The sequence below is a fragment of the Hemitrygon akajei genome, unplaced genomic scaffold (assembly GCF_048418815.1).
Source record: "Hemitrygon akajei unplaced genomic scaffold, sHemAka1.3 Scf000033, whole genome shotgun sequence".
Classification (NCBI taxonomy): Eukaryota; Metazoa; Chordata; class Chondrichthyes; order Myliobatiformes; family Dasyatidae; genus Hemitrygon; species Hemitrygon akajei.
Window position 1 is genome coordinate 3,600,609 of NW_027331919.1, and position 21,634 is coordinate 3,622,242.

Consider the following 21,634-nt stretch of genomic DNA (forward strand, 5'->3'; position numbering starts at 1 on the left):
TGTCGGTGGTGGAGAGGAGAAAGAGGAGAGCGGCAGACAAAATGGGGGAGTGAGTAGAGATAGTGGGGGAAGAGATGAGAGTGGGGAAGGTGGGGAGAGAAGGAAGAGAAGAGTGGTGGGAGGCAATGGGGTGAGAGAGAAGAGACAGAGAGGCAGACTGAGTGAGGGAGTTAGACAGAGATAGAAGAGCGAGAGACAGAGAGAGGGAAACTGTGTGTGTGGTGTGGAGAGAGGAGTGAGGGAGTGAGAGAGAGGAGAGAGAGAGAGAGAGAGAGAGAGAGAGGAGAGAGAGAGAGAGAGAGAGAGAGAGAGAGAGATGAGAGAGAGAGAGAGAGAGAGAGAGAGAGAGGAGAGAGAGAGAGAGAGAGAGAGAGAGAGAGGCCATGGAATAAAGAAGCGAGTAATGAGTGCGCAACTGGAAGGGAGGGACGAGGAAACAATGTGAAGGGCACGAGTGGAGGGATGCAGTTCACGTTAGTCGGTGGGAGGCGGAGCTCATTAACCTCGGTGGGGGTTTGGTTGTTTGTCCTGGGGGCCGTGGTTTCCTGCAGTCTGAAGCCCCGGCGATAAGCAGGTGTAGTGGGAACGTCCTTCGCGCAAACCAGGAACAAGCCGGGGGATGTAAATCTCCAGAACAACAGGGACTCTGTAGAGGGGGAAACAAATCACTCCGACATTCTTTCCACAACCCTCCTTCTCTACCTCCCTCCTTCCATTCCTTTTCGTCTCTCTTCCCATTCGACTACTCTCTCTCTCATCGTCTACCTAACTTTTCCCTCATCCTTCCCATTCTTGAACACTTTCTTCTCTGTAAAACGTTCTCCTCTATTCCTAACCTCCGCTCCTCTCATCCATCTCTCTCCTTCTCTTCCTCCCGTTTACAGGCCCCCACATTTCTCCCCCTCTCTCTCAAACGCCTTCTCCCTCTATTTCGCTACCCATCTACTTGCGTTTTCTCATCACCATCGCTCTTATTTTTCCCTTCCCTCTTACCCTCTCTCCCATGATTTCCCTCTACCGTTCCACCCACTCAGTCACTGTTTACCCAATTCTCTCTCCGTCGACACGCTATCTCCCCCTCTCTCCCTCCCCCCTCTTTCTCCCCACTCTTACTACTGCCACTCTTATCTCTGTGGGCCACCATCTCGCACACTCTCAATCCCTCTCCACGGCACCTCCCCACCACGTGCTCTCGATTACTCTCTATCAGCCGCTCAGCTCGTTTTTCTTGGTGTCTGTCGGACTCCCGTGTCAAAACAGGCTTCCTTTGACAACGGTTACTTCACCTTCCTGAGCTCAGAGTCACAGAGAATCCTCGACAGAATGGACGACAGCGAGACTTACGTGAATGTGAATTCACAAAAACGGACACAGAGACTCCTTTCCGAGGTAAGTGGGGCAGAGAGATGGAGGGAGGGAGTTTCACTCTGTGTCTGACCCCGGGAGTGTGTGATGGGACGGTGTGGAGGGAAATTCACTCTGTATCTGACCCCCGGAGTGTGTGATGGGACGGTGTGGAGGGAGTTTTCACTCTGTGTCTGACCCCGGGAGTGTGTGATGGGACGGTGTGGAGGGAGCCCTCAGAAATATATATTTTAATCCCCTCTTCTCTCCTTCGCTCTGCTCTCCATCCTTTCACTCTGCACAAGCCTTATCACTTTCTCCCTTCTCTCCTCCCTTTCCCCTCTCACGTCATTCTTCTTCTTTTTCCTCTCTTCTCCCTTCTATCCCTCTTTTCCCATCTCATCCAAACCCCACTCTCTTGTCCTCACTCTGCCCCCTTCTCCCCTCATCACCCACTCTCTTTCCCACTCTCCCGTCTTCCCATGCTGTTCTCTTTCTCTTGTTCCCCTCTAACGGCCCCTTCCCACTCTCTCCTTCCTTCAACCACACACATCTTCATTACTCCTCTCCCCTGCCCTCTCTCACGCTTTCCGTCCCTCTATTCCCCTCTCTCCCACTCGCTCTCCCTTTCCTTCCCTCTTTCCCTGCTCCTTTGCATCCCTCGCGCCAATAAGCCATACGCCTTCTTAACCACAGAGTCAACCTGCGCAGCTGCTTTGAGCTCGGACCCCAAGATCCCTCTGATTCTCCACATCGCCAAGGGTTCTTACCATTAATACGATATTCTGTCATCGTATTTGACCTATCCAAAATGAACCACCTCACACTTAACTGGGTTGAACTCCACCTGCCGCTTCTCAGCCCGGTTTTGAATCATATCAATTCCCCGCTGTTATGTCTGACAGCCCTCCAACTATCCACAACACCCAAACATTGTGTCATCAGCAAACCTGCTAACCCATCCCTCCAACATCTTCATCCAATTCACTTATTAAAGTCACGAAGAATAAGGGTCCCAGAACAGATCGCTGATGGACTCCACTGGTGACCGACTCCTATGCAGAATATGACCCATCTACAACCAGTCTTTGCCTTCTGTGGGCAAGCCAGTTATGGATCCACAAAGCAATATCCCCTTGGATCCCATTCCTCCTTACTTTCGCAGTAAGCGTTGCATGGGGTACCTTATAAAATGCTTTGCTGAAATCCATATACACCACATCAACCTCCTCTTCCTTCGTCAATGTGTTTAGTCGCATCCTCACAAAAATTCAATCAGTCTCGTAAGGCACGATCTGCCCTTTACAAAGCCATGCTGGCAACTCCTAACCATATCATAACCTCTCCAAATGTGCATAAATCCTGACTCTCAGGATCCTCTCCATCAACTTACTAACCGCTGAGGTGAGACTCACTGGTCTATAATTTCCTGGGCTATCTCTTCTCCATTTCTTAAATAAAGGAACAACATCCACAACCCTCCAATCCTCCGGAACCTCTCACGTCTTCATTGATAATGCAAAGATCAGCACCAGAGCCACTGCAATCGCTTCCCTCCGCCTCCTACAGTATCCCGGGGTATATTTCCGTCTGGTACCGGCGACCTATCCGATTTGATGCTTTCCAAAAGCTCCATTACATCATCTTTTGTATCATCTACCATGCTCAGGCTTTTAAGCCTGCTGCAAGTAATCACTACAATCACTAAGATACTGAAGTACAGTATTCATTAAGTAACTCCTATTGTTTTATTAAATATTTATTGTGATCTTATGGTCGTATGGTCTCTCCACAGCTGCGCAAGAACGGGAGTCGAAAGTGAAGATCGAAAATAGACCGTACCGTCTGATCTGCTTACTCTGCCTAGTTACGTCTGCCCTCATCGTGATTGTGGCCCGGTCTCTCGATCAATAGTGAGTGGAACGGTCTCCGGGTGGAGTCAGACCGTAAATAAAGAGAGTGGAATATGTTGAGATTGTAAAACGCAACTGTGAAACCAACACTTCTCACACCGTAAACACCGATGGAAGAAGGCAGCATACATGAGGTATAGGAAACAAGGATCAGATGGTCTATTGAGAAACATAGGGGTAGCAAGAAAAGAGACGAAGAAGGAGCTGTGGACAGAAAGAATGGAGCAAGAGAAGGCCTTGGTGAGGAGGGTAAAGGAAATACCCAAGGCATTCCTCAATTCCCGGACCGTCCACATCTGCGCCAGGTGTGTCGAACTGCAGCTCCTGAGGGACCCGAGTTAGGGAACTGGAGCTGCAGCTCGATGACCTTCGCCTGGTCAGGGAGAGTGAGGAGGTGATAGAGAGGAGTTACAGGCAGGTGGTCACTTCCGAGGCCACGGGAGGCAGATAGGTGGGTCACGGTCAGGAAGGGGAAGGGGCAGGTACTAGAGAGTACCCCAGTGGCTGTACCCCTTGACAATAAGTACTCATGTTTGAGTACTGTTGGGGGGGACAGCCTACCTGGAGGAAGTGACAGTGGCCGGGCTTCCGGCACAGAGGACGGCCCTGTAGCTCAGAAGGGTAGGGATAGAAGAAAGAGGACCATAGTAATAGGGGACTCGATAGTCAGGGGTTCAGACAGGCGGTTCTGTAGAGGTGATCGGGAGTCCCGGATGGTAGTTTGCCTCCCTGGTGCCAGGGTCCGGGACGTTTCTGATCGCGTCCAAGATATCCTGAAGTGGGAGGGTGAGGAGCCAGAGGTCGTGGTACATGTAGGTACCAATGACATAGGTAGGAAAGGGGAAGAGGTCCTGAAACTAGAGTATAGGGAGTTAGGAAGGCAGTTAAGAAGAAGGACCGCAAAGGTAGTAATCTCGGGATTACTGCCTGTGCCACGCGACAGTGAGAGTAGGAATGGAATTAGGTGGAGGATGAATGCGTGGTTGACGGATTGGAGCAGGGGGCAGGGATTCAAATTTCTGGATCATTTGGACCTGTTCTGGGGCAGGCGTGACCTATTCAAGAAGGACGGGTTACACTTGAATCCTGGGGGGACCAATATCCTAGCTGGGAGGTTTGCTAGGGCTACAGGGCAGACTTTAAACTAGTAAGATGGGGGGGCGGAAATCAATTTGAGGAAACTATGGGAGAGGAGGTTAGTTCACCAGTAGAGCAAGTAAGTAGACAGTGTGTGAGGGAGGAAGGGCAGGTGATGGAGAAGGGATGCGCTCAGCCCGAAGTTGTAGGGGAGAAGAAAGAAAAGTATAATAAATTTGAATGCATTGCTAGGGACGAAAAGAGAGGAGGAGGTGGAGAGTATCTTAAATGTATCTATTTTAATGCTAGGAGCATTGTAAGAAAGGTGGATGAGCTTAAAGTGTGGATTGATACCTGGAATTATGATGTTGTAGCTATTAGTGAAACATGGTTGCAGGAAGTGTGTGATTGGCAACTAAATATTCCTGGATTTAGTTGTTTCAGGTGTGATAGAGTAGGAGGGGCCAGAGGAGGAGGTGTAGCATTGCTTGTCCGAGAAAATATTATGGCGGTGCTTTGGAAGGATAGATTACAGAGCTCCTCTAGGGAGGTTATTTGGGTGGAATTGAGGAATGGGAAAGGTGTAGTAACACTGATAGGAGTGTATTATAGGCCACCTAATGGGGAGCGTGAGTTGGAAGATCAAATGTGTAAGGAGAGCAGATATTTGTAGTAAGCACAAGGTGGTGATTGTAGGAGATTTTAATTTTCCACACATAGATTGGGAAGCTCATTCTGTAAAAGGGCTGGATGGTTTAGAGTTTGTGAAATGTGTGCAGGATAGTTTTTTGCAACTATAAATAGAAGTACCGACTAGAGATGGGACAGTGTTGGATCTCCTGTTAGGGAATGTGATAGGTCAGCTGACAGATGTATGTGTTGGGGAGCACTTCGGGTTCAGTGATCACAATAGCATTAGCTTCAATATAAATATGGAGAAGGACAGGACTGGACCTAGAGTTGAGATTTTTGATTGGAGAAAGGTTAACTTTGAGGAGATGCGCAGGGATTTAGAGAGAGTGGATTGGGTCAAGTTGTTTTATGGGAAGGTTGTAATAGAGAAATGGAGGTCATTTAAGGGTGAAATTATGAGGGTACAGAATCTTTATGTTCCTGTTCGGTTGAAAGGAAAGGTTAAAGGTTTGAAAGCGCCATGGTTTTCAAGGGATATTAGAAACTTGGTTCGAAAAAAGAGGGATGTCTACAATAGATATAGGCAGCATGGAGTAAAGGAATTGCACGAGGAATATAAAGAATGTAAAAGGAAACTTAAGAAAGAGATTAGAAAAGCTAAAAGAAGTTACGAGTTTGGTTTGGCAAATAAGGTGGAAGTAAATCCGAAAGGCTTCTACAGTTATATTAAAAGCAAGAGGATAGTGAGGGATAAAATTGGTCCCTTAGAGAATCAGGGTGGTGAGCTATGTGTGGAGCCGAGGGAGATGGGAGAGATTTTGAACGATTTATTCTCTTCGGTATTCACTAAGGAGAAGGATATTGAATGGTGTAAGGTGTGGGAAACAAGTAAGGAAGTTATGGAACCTATGACAATTAAAGAGGTGGAAGTACTGGCGCTTTTAAGAAATTTAAAAGTGGATAAATCTCCGGGTCCTGACCGGATATTCCCCAGGACCTTGAGGGAAGTTTGTGTAGAGATAGCAGGAGCTCTGACGGAGATCTTTCAGATGTCATTAGAAACGGGGATTGTGCCGGAGGATTGGCGTATTGCTCATATGGTTCCATTGTTTAAAGAGGGTTCCAGAAGTAAGGCTGGCAATTATAGACCTGTCAGTTTGACATCAGTGGTGGGTAAATTAATGGAAAGTATTCTTAGAGATAGTATTTATAATTATCTGGATACAGGACCTGATTAGGAGTAGCCAGCATGGATTTGTGCGTGGAAGGTCATGTTTGACAAACCTTATTGAATTTTTTGAAGTAGTTACGAGGAATGTTGACGAGGGTAAGGCAGTGGATGTAGTCTATATGGACTTCAGCAAGGCCTTTGACAAAGTTCCACATGGAAGGTTAGTTAAGAAGGTTCAGTCGTTAGGTATTAATGCTGGAGTAATAAAATGGATTCAACAGTGGCTAGATGGGAGATGCCAGAGAGTAGTGGTGGATAATTGTTTATCGGGATGGAGGCCGGTGACTAGCGGGGTGCCTCAGGGATCTGTATTGGGCCCAATGTTGTTTGTAATATACATAAATGATCTGGATGATGGGGTGTTAAATTGGATTAGTAAGTATGCTGATGATACTAAGGTAGGAGATGTTGTGGATAATGAGGTGGGTTTTCAAAGCTTGCAGGGAGATTTATGCCAGTTAGAAGAATGGGCTGAACATTGCCAGATGGAGTTTAATGCTGAGAAGTGTGAGGTTCTACATTTTGGCAGGAATAATCCAAATAGAACATACAGGGTAAATGGTAGGGCATTGATGAATGCAGTGGAACAGAGAGATCTAGGAATAACAGTGCATAGTTCCCTGAAGGTGGAGTCTCATGTAGATAGGGTGGTGAAGAAGGCTTTTGGAACGCTGGCCTTTATAAATCAGAGCATTGAGTGCAGAAGTTGGGATGTAATGTTAAAATTGTACAAGGCATTGGTAAGGCCAAATTTGGAATATTGTGTACAGTTCTGGTCACCGAATTATAGGAAAGATATCAATAAATTAGAAAGAGTGCAGAGACGATTTACTAGGATGCTACCTGGGTTTCAGCACAAGTTACAGAGAAAGGTTGAACAAGTTAGGTCTCTATTCATTGGAGCGTAGAAGGTTGAGGGGGGATTTGATCGAGGTATTTAAAATGTTGAGAGGGGTAGATAGAGTTGACGTGAATAGGCTGTTTCCATTGAGAGTAGTGGAGATTCAAACGAGAGGACATGATTTGAGAGTTAGGGGGCAAAAGTTTAAGGGAAACACGAGGGGGTATTTCTTTACTCAGAGAGTGATAGCTGTGTGGAATGAGCTTCCTGTAGAAGTAGTAGAGGCCAGTTCAGTTGTGTCATTTAAGGTAAAATTGGGTAGGTATATGGACAGGAAAGGAGTGGAGGGTTATGGGCTGAGTGCGGGTAGGTGGGACTAGGTGAGATTAAGAGTTCGGCACGGACTAGGAGGGCCGGAATGGCCTGTTTCCGTGCTGTGATTGTTATATGGTTAATTTTGTGAAGAACCAAGCGATGACAGGAGTAAAGTCAGGACCGATTAGAGATAAAAGTGGGAAAATGTGCCTGGAGATTGTGGAAGTTAGCTAGATCCTCAAAGAATACATCTCTTCGGTATTCACCAATGAGAAGGAACTTGATGACGGTGAGGACAATATGAGGGAGTTTGACATTCTGGAGCATGTTGATATTAGGGGAGAGAAGCTGTTGTAGTTGTTAAAATAAATTACGACGGACCAATCCCCGGGGCCTGACGGAATAATCCCCAGGCTGCTTCACGAAGGGAGGGAAGAGATTGCTGAGCCTCTGGCTAGGATCGTTATGTCCTCGTTGTCTACGGGAATGTTAAGGGAGGATTGGAGAGAGGCGATTATTTTCCTCTTGTTAAAATAATTTAGTCGGGATAGTCCGAGTAATTTTAGCCCATTGAGCCTTACGTCTGTTTTGGGAAAGCTTTTGGAAATGATTCTTAGAGATAGAATCTATGGGCATTTAGAGAATCATGGTCTGAAAAGGAACAGTCAGCATGGCTTTGTGAATGGCAGATCGTGTCTAACAAGCCTGATTGGATTATTTGAGGAGGTGACCAGGCATATAGATGAGGATTGTGCAGTGGATGTGATATACATGGAATTTAGTAAGGCATTTGGCAAGGTTCCACGCGGTAGGCTTATTTAGAAAGTCAGAAGGCATGGAATCCAGGGAGGTTTGGCCAGGTGGATTCAGGAATTGGCTTGCCTACAGAAGACATATGGTTGTGGTGTAGGGAGTACATTCAGATTGGAGGGTTGTGACTAGTGGTGTCCCACAAGGATCTGTTCTGGGTCTTCTACGTTTCGTGATTTTTATAAATGACTTGGATGTGGGGGGAGAAGTGTGCATTGGCAAGTTTGTAGGCGCCACAGAGATTGGTGGTATTGTAGATAGTGTAGAGGATTATCGAAGATTGCAGAGAAACATTGATAAGATGCAGAAGTGGGCTGAAAAGTGGTAGATGGAGTTCAACCCGGAGAAGTGTGAGAAGTGTGAGTTTGGAAGGACAAACTCCACGGCAGAGTACAAAGTAAATGGCAGGATACTTGGCAGTGCGGAGGAGCATAGGGATCTGGGGGTACATGTCCCCAGATCCCTGAAAGTTACCTCACAGGTAGATAGAGTAGTTAGGAAAGTTTTTGGGGTGTTAGCTTTCAAAAGTCGATGGATAAAGTTTAAGAGACGCGATGTAATGATGCAGCTCTATAAAACTCTAGTTAAGCCACACTTGGAGTGCTGTGTCCAGTTCTGATCTTCTCACTATAGGACAAGGTTCGACACGGTAGAGCTTATTTAGAAAGTCAGAAGGCATGAGATCCAGGGACGCTTGGCCAGATGGATTCAGAAGTGGCTTGCCTGGAGAAAGCAGAGTGCCGTGGCGGAGGGAGTACATTCGGATTGGAGTTCCGTGACTAGTGATGTACCACAAGGATCGGTTCTAGTACCTCTGCTTTTCGTGATTTTATTAACGACATGGATGTGGGGGTAGAAGGGTGGGTTGGAAAGTGTGGAGACGACACAAAGGTTGGTGGTCTTTTGAATAGTGTTAAGGATTGTTGAAGATTGCAGAGAGACAATGATAAGATGCAATATTGCGCTGAGAAGTAGCAGATGGAATTCAACCCGCAGAAGTGTGAGTTGGTACACTTTGGAAGGACAAACTCCAAGGCAGAGTACAAAGTAAATGGCAGGATACTTGGATACTTGGTAGTGTGGAGGAGCAGAGGGATCTGGGGGTACATGTCCACAGATCCCTGAAAGTTGCCTCACAGGTAGATAGTGCAGTTAAGAACGCTTATTGTTGTTTGCTTTCATAAGTCGAGGAATAGAGTTTAAGAGTCGCGAGGTAATGATGCAGCTCCATAAAACTCTGGTGAGGCCACACCTGGAGTACTGTGTCCAGTTCTGATCGCCTCACTATAGGAAGGTTGTGGAAGCATTAGAAAGGGTACAGAGGAGATTTACCAGGCTGTTGCCTGGTTTAGAGAGTATGCATTATGATCAGAGATGAAGGGAGCTAGGGCTTTACTCTTTGTTGGAGAGAAGGACGATGAGAAGAGACAAGATAGATGTATACAAGACATAAAGAGAAATAGAGTGGACAGCCAGCACCTCTTCCCCAGGGCACCACTGCTCAATACAAGAGGACATGGGGTTAAGGTAAGGGATGGTAAGGTTCAAGGGGGATATTAGAGGAAGTTATTTTACTCAGAGAGTGGTTGGTGCTCTTCCTGAGTCAGTGGTGGAGGCAGATACACGAGTGATATTTAATATTTAATAGCATACTAGACAGGTATATGGAGGGGTTTAAGGTGGTGGGTTACATGGGAGGCAGCTTTGAAGGGGTCGGCACAAAATTTTGGGCCGAAGGGCCATAAGTGTGCTGTACTATGCTATGTTCTATAACACGGATGCACCCCAAACCGTGATTAAAAAATACATTCTTTATCGTAACAGAATCAAGACTCTTGCTGACACAGACACGCCATTCACCATAACATCGACAATGCTGTTACAGTAGCACGGTCACGACCTTCACCGAGACACAGATACACTCCAGACCACGACACTGACCTGACCGTCGCTGTGACACAAACGATACTGACGCAGACCTCTATTGTAACATCAACAAAACCTCAGCTTGACACAGACGACGCCTCTCATTGTGCCACTATCACCACCTTCACTGTGACACCCTTCACCGTGACACTGACACAACGTTCCCTGTGACCCGCTCGGTAGCGTGACGCTGACTCACGTGTCACTGCAAACGCTAAACATCCTTCACCATCTCTCTCAGTATCACAGATTCGTCAGTCTAAGGTCACCTGCGACCGAAGCTGTCATGAGATAAACTCAACCGTTGAATCCAAGGCTTCTCTGTTCAACTCTAATCTATCCGATCTTAACCGACTGCACAACGATCTCCGTCACCAGTTCACTGAGGTGGAAACGAAGTACAGATCTGTCAACGAAACCAAGGCTCAAATCTGTGAATTGTTGACCAGCAGAAGAGGTGAGGCATCATCCCCCTCTTTCACCCGCTCCTCATCACAGGGCAGGCATGGAGAGAGGAAGCGTCACTCTGTGCTTGGCATCGGAAGTGTGTGAAGAGATTGTGTGGAGGGTGATTAACTGTCTGTTTGACACAGTGAGTGTGTGATGGGGCTGCATGGAGGGAGTTTCCCTCTGTCACTGAATCCAGGAGAGTGTGATGGGACGTTATGGATGTGAATTCACTCTGTGTCTGAACACGGGATTGTGAGACGTAACATTACAGCTTCACGGTATGTCTCACTCCGGGAATGTCTGGTGGGACAGTATGGATTCAGCTTCACTCTGTGTCTGATAGCGGGATTGTGTGATGGGACAGTGCCCAGAGAGATTCACCCAATGTCTGACGCTTGATATGTGTTATGGCACCGTGGCGAGAGGGTTTCACTCTGAATCCGGGACTGTGCGACTTTGATCCAGGGAGGGTGTGATGCGATGGTGTGGAGGGAGATTCGCTCTGTGTCTCACACGGGGAGGGTGTGGAGGGAGCCTCACTCTGTGTCTGACCCCGGGAGTGTGTGATGGGTCGGTATGGAAGGAGATTCACTCTGTACCTGACCCCGGGAGTGGGTGATGGGACGGTATGGTAGGAGATTCACTCTGTGTCTGACCCCGGGAGTGTGTGATGGGACGGTGTAGAGGGAGTTTCACTCTGTGTCTGACCCCGGGAGTGTGTGATGGGACGGTGTGGAGGGAGATTCACTCTGTGTCTGACCCCGGGAGTGTGTGATGGGACGGTGTGGAGGGAGATTCTCTCTGTGTCTGACCCCGGGAGTGCGTGATGGGACGGTGTGGAGGGAGATGCACTCTGTGTCTGACCCCTGGAGTGTGTGATGGGACGGTGTAGAGGGAGATTCACTCTGTGTCTGACCCCGGGAGTGTGTGATGGGACGGTGTGGAGGGAGATTCACTCTGTGTCTGACCCCGGGAGTGTGTGATGGGACGGTGTGGAGGGAGATTCTCTCTGTGTCTGACCCCTGGAGTGTGTGATGGGACGGTGTGGAGGGTGATTCACTCTGTGTCTGACCCCTGGAGTGTGTGATGGGACGGTGTGGAGGGAGATTCACTCTGTGTCTGACCCCTGGAGTGTGTGATGTGACGGTGTGGTGAAGCTCCGCTCTGTGTCTGACCCCGGGAGTGTGTGATGGGACGGTGTGGAGGGAGGTTCACTCTGTGTCTGACCCCGGGAGTGTGTGATGGGGCGATGTGGAGGGAGATTCACTCTGTGTCTGACCCCGGGATTGTGTGCTGGCACGTTGTGGAGGGAGATTCACTCTGTCTGACCCCGGGAGTGTGTGCTGGGACGTGCCGGTGCCGAAGCGCTTTATCTCTCTATCCCCCCACATCTCTCTCTAGGGATCCCTTTTCTATGTCTGTCTTCCGTTGGATGTAATGGACGGTACGCAGGGAGACTCACTGTTCCTTGTTCCTCATTTCCAGAACAAGGGTGTTACCAGGATTGGATCAGAAATGAAAACCGGTCTTATTTTATATCCACGTTTAACACTTCCTTCGATGAAGCGAAGCAGTATTGTTCGAACTCTTATTCTAAACTTCTTGAAATAAATTCAGCAGAAGAAGAGGTACGTCTCAGATCGATGGAAGATATATCTACACCAGAGGGAAGCTCCCTCCACACCGTTTGATCGCTCACTTCCGGGGTCAGCCACAGAGTGAAGCTCCCTCCTTCTAATCCCAGCACACACTCCCGGTGCAGAAACTGAGTGAATCTCCCTCCATACGGTCTCATCACACTCTCCCGGGGTCAGACGCAGAGTGAGGCTCCCTCCATACGGTCTCATCACACACGCCTGGGGTCAGACGCAGAGTGAGGCTCTCCTCACACCGTCCCATCACACACTCCCGGGGTCAGAATCAGAGTGAATCTCCCTCCACTCCGTGCCATCTTATTCTACTGTGGTGAGGCATGGAATTAAGCTTCCACAACACCATCCCTTCAAATCTCCTGGGGTCAGTCATTAAGGAACGCTCCTTAAATTTAGCTCGAATTCAATCGTTAATGATAGCGATTTAATTTCACAGAAATTTGTGGTGAAAGCTGTACGCGACCAAGGCATTTCATACTGGATTGGAAAATGCAAAGACGGGTGAGATTTGGGATCTTGCAAGTTTCTGAGATGAAAGTGGGTCGTCGGATTGATACAGGCTGCGAGAAGCGAGTGGGCAGTGGATTTATTTTGGGGACTGGCACAGGCTGCGGGAAGGTTGTGTGCAGTGATATTAGTTTGTGGTCACACACGAGTTGCTAAAGGGAGTGGACATTGGTATGAGCTTGCTGACTGACCAGGGCTGTGGGGAGAGAGTGGGCAGTCGTGGCATTTTGGAGACAGAGAAAGTTCTGCGGTGAGAGAATGGGCAATTGGATTAAAATTACCATAACCATATAACTATACAACAATTACAGCACGGAAACAGGCCATTCCGGCCCTTCTAGACCATGCCGAAAGCTTACTCACACCTAGTCCCACCTACCTGCACTCAGCCGATAAACCTCCATTCAAATCCTGTCCAAAAACCTAACTTTTTTTTTAAATGACAAAATCAAACGAGTCTACTACTTCTACTGTAAGCTCGTTCCACACTGCTACCACTCTCTGAGTAAAGAAATACCCCCTCGTGTTGCCCCAAAACTTTTGCCTACTCATGTCCCCTTGTTTGAATCTCCCGACTCTCAATGGAAAAAGGCTACATCAACTCTATCTAACGCACTCATAATTTTGAATACCTCTATCAATACCCCTCTCACCCTTCTAAGCTCCAAGGAATAAAGACCTAACTTGTTCAACCTTTCTCTGTAACTTAGGTGCTGAAACCCAGCAAACGTTCCAGTAAATCTCGTCTGCACTCTATCTATTTTATTGACATCTTTCCTACAATTCGGTGACAGAACTGTACACAAAACTCCAAACTTGGTCTCACCAATGCCTAGTACAATTTTGACATTACATCACAACTCCAATACACATTGCTGTGATTTATAAAGGCCAGCATACTAAAAGCTTTCTTCACCACCCTATCCATATGAAATTCCACCTTCAGGGAACTATGCACCATAATTTCAAGATCACTCTGTTCTACAGATTTCCACAATGCCCTACCAATTTCCATCTATGTCCTACTTTGATGAGTGCTACCAAAATGTAACACCTCACACATAAGTATTGAACTCCATCTGCCATCACTCAGCCCACTCTTCTAACTGGCCTAAATCTCTCTGCAAGCTTTGAAAACTTACTTCATTCTCCACAACAGCACCTATGTTAGTATCATCTGCATATTTACTAATCCAATTTACCACCCAATCATCCAGATCATTAATGGATATGACACACAACATTAGACCCAGTACAGATCCCTGAGGCACACCACTAGTCACCGGCCTCCAACCTGACAAACGGTTATCCACCAGTACTCTCTGGCATCTCCCATCCAGCCACTGTTGAATCCATTTTACTACTTCAATATTTATACCGAACGATTGATCCTTCCTAACTAACCTTCTGTGTGGAACCTAGTCAAAGGCCTTAATGAAGTCTATATAGACAATATCTACTGTTTTACCTTCGTCAACTTTCCTAGTAACCTCTTCAAAAAACTCATTAAGAATTGTCAAACATGACCTTCAACGCACAAATCTATTTTAACTGCGCCTGATCAGACCTTGTATACACAGATAATTATATATCATCTCTAAGAATACTTCCCATTAATTTACCCACCACTGACGTCAAACTGACATGCCTATAATTGTTAGGTTTACTCTTAGTTTCCTTTTTAAACAATGGAACCACATGAGCAATTCGCCAATCCTCCGGCACCATCCCCGTTTCTAATGACATTTGAAATATTTCTGTCAGAGCCCCTGCTATTGCTACACTAACTTCCCTCAGAGTCCTAGGGATATCTTTTCAGGACCCGAAGTCTTATCCACATTTTTATTCTTTAAAAGCTCCAGTACTTCCTCTACTTTAATCATCATAGTTTCTATAACTACCCTACTTGTTTGCATTATACAGTACAATATCCTTCTCCTTAATGAATACCGATGAAAATAAATTGTTTAAAATCTCCCGCATCTCTTTTGGATCCACACATGGCTGTCCACTCTGATTCTCTAACGGAACAATTTTATCCCTCACTATCCTTTTGCTATTAATATAATTGTAGAAACCCACTGGATGTATTTTCACCTTACTTGCCAAAGCAACCGCATATCTTTTTTTAGCTTACTAATTTCTTTCTTAAGATTCTTTCTACATTATTTATATTCCTCGAGCACCTCATTTACTCCATGCTGCCTATATTTGTTGTAGATCTCACTCTTTTTCAAACCAAGTTTCCAATATCGCTTAAAATAACATGGCTCTCTCAACCTTTTAACCTTTCCTTTCAACCTAACAGGAACATAAAGATTCTGTACCCTCAAATTTTCAACATTAAATGACCTCCATTTCTCTATTATGTCCTTCCTATAAAGCAAATTTTCCCAATCCGCTCTTTCTAAATCCATTCGCATCTCCTCAAAGAGAGCTTTTCTCCAATCAAAAATCTCAACCCTGGGTCCAGTCCTATCTTTCTTCATAATTATATTGAAAGTAATGGTTTTTTGATCACTGGACCCGAAGTGATCCCCAAATCATACCTCCGTCACCTGACCCATCTCATTTCCTAACAGGAGATCCAATACTGCCCGTTCTCTAGTTGGTACCTCTATGTATTGCTGCAAAAAGCTATCATGTATACATTTTACACACTCCATACCATCCAGCCCTTTAACAGGATCGGCTTCCCAGTCTATGTGTAGATAATTAAAATCTCCCAAAATCACAACCGTGTGCTTACTACAAATATCTGCTATCTCCTTACAGATTTGTTTCTCCAATTCTCGCTCCATATTAGGTGGTCTATAATTGTTACTACACCTTTTCCATTCTTCAATTCCACCCAGATAGCCTTCCTAGACGAACCCTCTAATATTTCCTGCCTAACCACAGCTGTAAAATTTTCTCTGGCAAGCAATGCCACACCTCCTAATCTTGCCCCTCCAATTCATTCACACCAGAAGCAACGACATCTCCGAATATTTAGTTGCCAATCACACCCCTCCTGCAACAATGTTTCAGTAATTGCTACAACATCATATTTCCAGGAACTAATCCATGCTCTAAGCTCATCTACCTTTCTTACAATGCTTCTAACATTAAAATAGATGCACTTAAGAAACTCTCCAGCTCTTCCGGTCTGTTTATCCCTAAAGATGCAAACAACTTTATTATCTTTTTTTCCTACTCCCCTACATCTTCGGTCTGAGTGCATCCCTTCTCTATTACCTGCCTATCCTTCCTCACATACTGTCTACAAGCTTTCTCTATTTGTGAACTACCCTCCTCTCTCCTAGTCTCTTCAAACTGAATCCCACCCCCAGCCATCCCAGTTTAAAGTCTCCCCAGGAGCCATAGCAAATCTCCCGGCCAGGATATTAGCCGGCCTAGGATTCAAATGTACCCTGTCCTTTTTGTACAGGGCACGCCTGCCTCAAAAGAGGTCTCAGCGATCCAGAACTTGAATCACTGTCCCCTGTTCCAATCCTTCAACCACGCTTTTATCCTCCACCTCATTCCATTTCTAATCTCACTGTCACGTGGCACAGACAGGAATCCCGAAATTACTACATTTGAGGTCCTTCATCTCAATCCCCTTCCTAAATCCCTATTATCTCCTTTCAGGAGCACTTCCCTTTTCCTACCTATGTCATTGATACCCATATATACCACGATCTGTGGCTCCTCACACTCCCACTTCAGGATATCCAGGTCACGATCAGAAACATCCCGGACCCTGGCACCAGGGAGTCAAACTGCCATCCGGGTTTCCTAACTGCGTCAACCAGAATCGCCTATCTAACCCATAACTACTGTCCCCTATTACTGCTGCCTTCCTCTTCCTTTGCCTACCCTTCTGAGCTACAGGGCCAGACTTTGTGCCGGTGGCGCGGCCACTGTCGTTTCCCCTAGGTAGGTTGACCACCCCCCCCCCAACAGTACTCAAACAGGAGTACATATTGTCAAGGGGTACAGCTACTGAGGTACTCTCTATTACCGGACTCTTTCCGTTCCCTCCTCTAACTGTGATCCACCTGGCTGCCTCCGTGGCCCTGATGTGACCTCCTGCCTGTAACTCATCTCTATCATCTTCTCCCTCTCCCTTACCAGACGAAGGTCATCGAGCTGCCGCTCCAGTTCCGTAACACGGTCCCTTAGGAGCTGCAGCTCTGCGCACATGGCGCAGTGAACACATCCGGGAGGCTAGGAGACTCCAGGACCTCCCATATCCGACACCGAGAACAACAAACCGCATTCACGTTCGTAATTTCCCCCTTTCCTCAAATAACAGGAAAAATTAAAAGCTAAACCTACCTTGCCTCGCCCGTTTCCATCTAAGGCCTTTGAGGCAAAGCCCTTAAGCCGTCACTGCTCCTGGCTCACTCCGCTGTCTGCAAATCGACGCTGCCCGCTGTATACGGCTGTGATCCTTTTAAATCTTCCCCTCTTCACTGCCCAACGACACACACCTGCGCAGTCCCGCTTCTCTTGACTCCGACCAGAAGAAAATAAAATCAAAATGGCTCCCGCTGCACTCCCGTTCAGATCCTCAGACTTCCTTCTGCAAATGTGGGAACCGACATGGGCTCTGGGAAGAGAGTGCGAAGTCGAAGCTCTTTTGGGAACTGACCCAGGTTGTGGGAGAGAGTGAGGCAGTGGGAACACTTTGGGGCCTGGCACCTGTCTGTGGGGAGAGGATGAGGGAGGGGAGTACTTTGGGGACAGACACAGATCAGTGGGGAGAGAATGGTTCAGTGGGAGTACTCTGGGGACTGAGACACGTCCGTGGGAAGAGCATGGGAAGCGGGAGATGTTTTGGTGATTGACACAGGTCTCTAAGAAGAGGGTTGAGCAGTGGGATGATTTCGGCGACCGGCACGGGGCTGTGGGGAGAGAGTCAGGCTGTGGGTGTAGTTTGGACTGACACTGATCTGTGGGGTGGGAGTGGTGAGTGTGAGTACTTAGGCAGAAAACACAGGCCTGTGGGGAGACAGAAAAGAAGTGGGAGCATTTTGAGGACTGACATGGGGCTTTGGGAGACACTGGCGCTGTGGGAATATTTTGGGGACTGACACGGGCCTGTGAGGAGAAGGTTGGATACTGTTATTATTCTGGTCTCTGACACCGATCTGCAGGTAGAGGGTAGGGCAAGTGATTACTTTGGTGACTGACACAGGGTTGCATGGAGAGAGTGGGTCAGTGGGAGTATTCTGGAGACACACACAGGGATGTGCTGGGAAAGTGGGGTTGTGGGAGATGTTGGGGTGCCACAGGTAAATGGCGAGGGAGGGTATCAGTGGCTTTGGAGACTGACTGCCAGAGGTGCGTTGAAATTGTTTGCCCCTCTTTGATAGGAAAGTGGCTTCGAATGTCCTGTACCGGATGAGCGGTGGGGACCCCGAATGTGCTGTATGTACATATTACAGTGAGCTTAAACATTGCCATGATGTTCGTACGCGCTTCATCTGTGAGAAGTCTGCACCTTTGTGCCCGGATATTTCCCCATCTCCTCTCCCCGTCTCCCTGACCCGCTCCATCCCCTACACTCTCCACGTTTCAATCAACCCTCTCGCTCCTCTACACCACTCGGTTTATATGGAATTCTGGGGAGGAAGGGGGAGAGGTGACGTCTGGTGTTACAACACCCAACCCCCTCCTCCGGATGTCGATCTCTCGGTTCTGATCCTGTTCACTGCTCTGTATGGACAGGCCAGTCTTGCGGTTCCACAGCACTTTCTCCCAGTGACCACTATCTCAACACCACGTCCCTACTCCCTCCCCCTCAACCTCTTCCACTTCTCTGCTCTTTACTGCTCACCATCTGAACACGAACACACGCACAGTCTCCGAGACAGACACACAATGAAGGACTACTGGAACGGCGGAGTGCAGGGGGTGGTGAGAGGAAAGCAGCTTCTGAACCCCGGAGTATGTGACGGGACCGGGGGGAGGGAGCTTCAGTCTGTGCCTGACCCCGGTTCTGGGTGATGGGACGGTGTGGGGAGAATTTCATTCATTGTTTGAATCTGTATCCGTGTGATGAACCGGAGCAGAGGGGGCATACCTCGGAGTAAAGGGGTGGGCAATCGCAGCAGCCATTGTTACAGTAAACCGTACTGAAGTGAAAGATAGAGTGCTTATCAATTTGATGCCCTACGGAAGAGCGTCCCGGGTGAGAAAAGGCACAAAACTGTTGGTAAATTTGTTTCCAGTTTGTTTATTTCTTCGTATTTAACTGCAGTTAGAAAGTGAATTAAGCATTTCTGGCAGGGGAGTTGACTGCTTGCCTTGCAGGTTGTGGGACGGCATGGAGACCTCCAGAGTCCGTCACAGCTTCACCTGTAAGAAGGTCATCTAGCAGCACCGTCTATCACTCTGCGTTACAGAGTTACAATTGGAAATGGATGAACTCGGGATCATTCGGGAAGCTGAGCGGGTGATAGGGAGGACATATAGAGAGGTATTTACACTCAAGGTGTAGGATACAGCAATCTGGGTGACAGTCAGGAAGGTGAAAGGGGTTAAACAGCCAGAGCCAGTGCAGAGACCCCTTGTGGCCAACCCGCTCAATAACAGGTAGACCACTTTGGATAGGTCTGGATGGGAGGAGAGAGGTACAAATGACCAAGCAGGAAAAGTCTCACCGGTCAGGTCTCTGGCACTGACTATGGTTCTGTGGCTCAGCAGGGAATAAGAGATGAAACTTGGCGAGTTGTATCGATAGAGTGTCCTTTGTTAGGGGAACAGAAAAGAGGTACTGTGGATGAGAACGAGATTTCTCGATGGTACGTGGTCCCCTGATTTACAAGGATTGGGGAGCATGGTTTATGAGGTTGAATGAACACGACCTTTTCTCCTTGCACCGACGGACGATGAGTCGTGAACCGATCGAGCTTTAAAAAATGTAAAGGTGATTTCTTCTTTTTCTTTGTTACTGTGTATGCAATCAAATGGCTTCTTTGTTTTGTTAAAAGCAGGAATGCTTCTTTGTTGCGAGAGAGTGCTGGAAGCTTGTTTGGGTTAAAATTTACTGATAACGAGAATTGTATTCCTTTGTAAACAAATTGGGATTAATGTTGTTCTTTCTTCTGAGTCTGTAAGCTATTGTTGGGGGGCTTTTGTGGAGATCGGCGCGAGGGGCTGAGAGAGAGGGGACGCGATGCTGTAAACGGGGCGAGGAACGGACCCCCAAGGGCGGGGGGGTCCGAGGCCGGAGGTACCCCGAGGAGAGGAGACGAAGCTAGATGTGCTTGGTTGACCACTTCCGGTGGTACTAAGCTGCGAGTCGAGGAGTTCGGAGGGGATCGAATGGTGGCCAGAAGACTTCAGTAATTGAGCTCCAACGGTTGTGCACGAAGTGGATTGGACTTTGAATAAGTTTGGCGCCTTTTCTTTATTTTTTTCCCTTCATATACACTGTATCATTATTAATCACTTAGTTATAGTAACCTTTATAAATTGTACTCATTTAATCGAATATAGTGTACTGTCTGTTTTTGGGCGAGGCGGGGACATCACACAGCATCCACACCAGCTGATTACCCAGTTTGGCGGGGCCGAAGGCTGCTCCCCCTAGACGAGAACGAGCTGAGCGATCCTGAGGCGACCCAGGGGGTTACATTGTGGGGTGCTCGTCCGGTATTGATTTCTGTGGAAGCTGTGTGATCGCCCTCTTTAAATTATGTCTGTGGCGATGAGCTGGTGTGCGATTGCTGGTTATCTCTGCATGCGTGTTGGGTGGGGTGGCTGCTGTTGGTGCCTCAGAGGGCGTTGTTCGAGTTCTGACTAGCGTTGACGACTAGCGGTGGTGGGACCATGGGCTGTCCGTACTGTTCGGAGAGTGAGGAGTGACAGGTTGGGATGTTTAAGCAGTGGTGGGCTCCGCCCGGTTGTTGCCATAATGTCCAACCCTAAAGGGGCGGAGGCGTGGGGGAGCGGACCTCTCAGTTGTTGGGTGAGTGGCAGTGCTTGGCTGAGGGAAAGCGACAGGAATTGGTTGGAAGTTTGAGTTGGCGTTGTTAGAACTGTCGGGTACAATTACCTCCGGGTGACAGCTGTCAGTTATGTGGAAGTGTGAGAAAATGCGTGTGGTTCGACTGGAAGTCAAATGCCGCAGCTGGGGGACTTATCATATCCGGGGCAGGAGATTGGTGGAAAGTTTTTAGGGTATCCCTTTTGGATGGGGGGGCAGATAAATTGCTTACTGTGCCAGGGGGATCTGTCAAGGGGATCAGCTCCTCCCTCAGTTGTTCAGTTGATCCGAGAGGTGTCGGGAAACCAGTGGGGGAACGGCTTGGGGTCTCTGGGGGAGCACGTTCCCAGCAATATACCAAGGAACTCCCGAAAGGAACAGACCCTATTCCTGAAGGCTTAGAGGGACCAAGCGCACAGGTGTTGTTACGGATGGATGGAAGTCAAGTTAAAGCCATCCTCGGCACCGGGGCGCCGGTTAAGTTGCTGTTCAGTTTGTTTTATAACCGTTATTGGAAGCATTTACCCTTGACGACATTGAGGGAGTTCTTGGAGGCAAATGTGGGGGTGAATGAGGTTCGTGAATCGTTAATGCTGATGTGTCCGGATACTGTTGAGACGGGCAGCGTTTCGGTTCTGGAGAGAACCAATATCCTGCTGGTCCGGTTGGGGTCCTGCCCGGAGGAGGCGGGTGAGAGCCATTTGGAGGCATTGTCGATGACCCCGGAGTTTCGAGCTGCTTGTGCGGACGTGTGTAGCAGCATTGGGCCGATACCGAATTCAAACAAGAGCCGGTTGTGATACGGCCTGGGGGAAGTATCTGAGGGTGAGACCCTCTTAGTGGACGCTGCGAAATACCACGAGGGAGGGGATTTGACTGCTGAAATCACCTCGGTGAGAGAGAGGTTGCGGCGACTGGCCCCTGAAGCCGTGGAAGACGTAGGCAGCGTGTGTG

At 47.8% G+C, this 21,634-nt stretch overlaps 1 long non-coding RNA gene across 1 annotated transcript; it reads left to right on the plus strand.

Annotated features, from left to right (window-relative positions):
- The first annotated feature begins 10,353 nt into the window (after positions 1 to 10,353).
- Positions 10,354 to 18,138, plus strand: LOC140719960 (uncharacterized). Its single transcript, XR_012097062.1, has 3 exons — positions 10,354 to 10,547; positions 12,629 to 12,693; positions 18,063 to 18,138. It is a non-coding gene; the product is annotated as an uncharacterized lncRNA (long non-coding RNA).
- Positions 18,139 to 21,634: the final 3,496 nt, after the last annotated feature.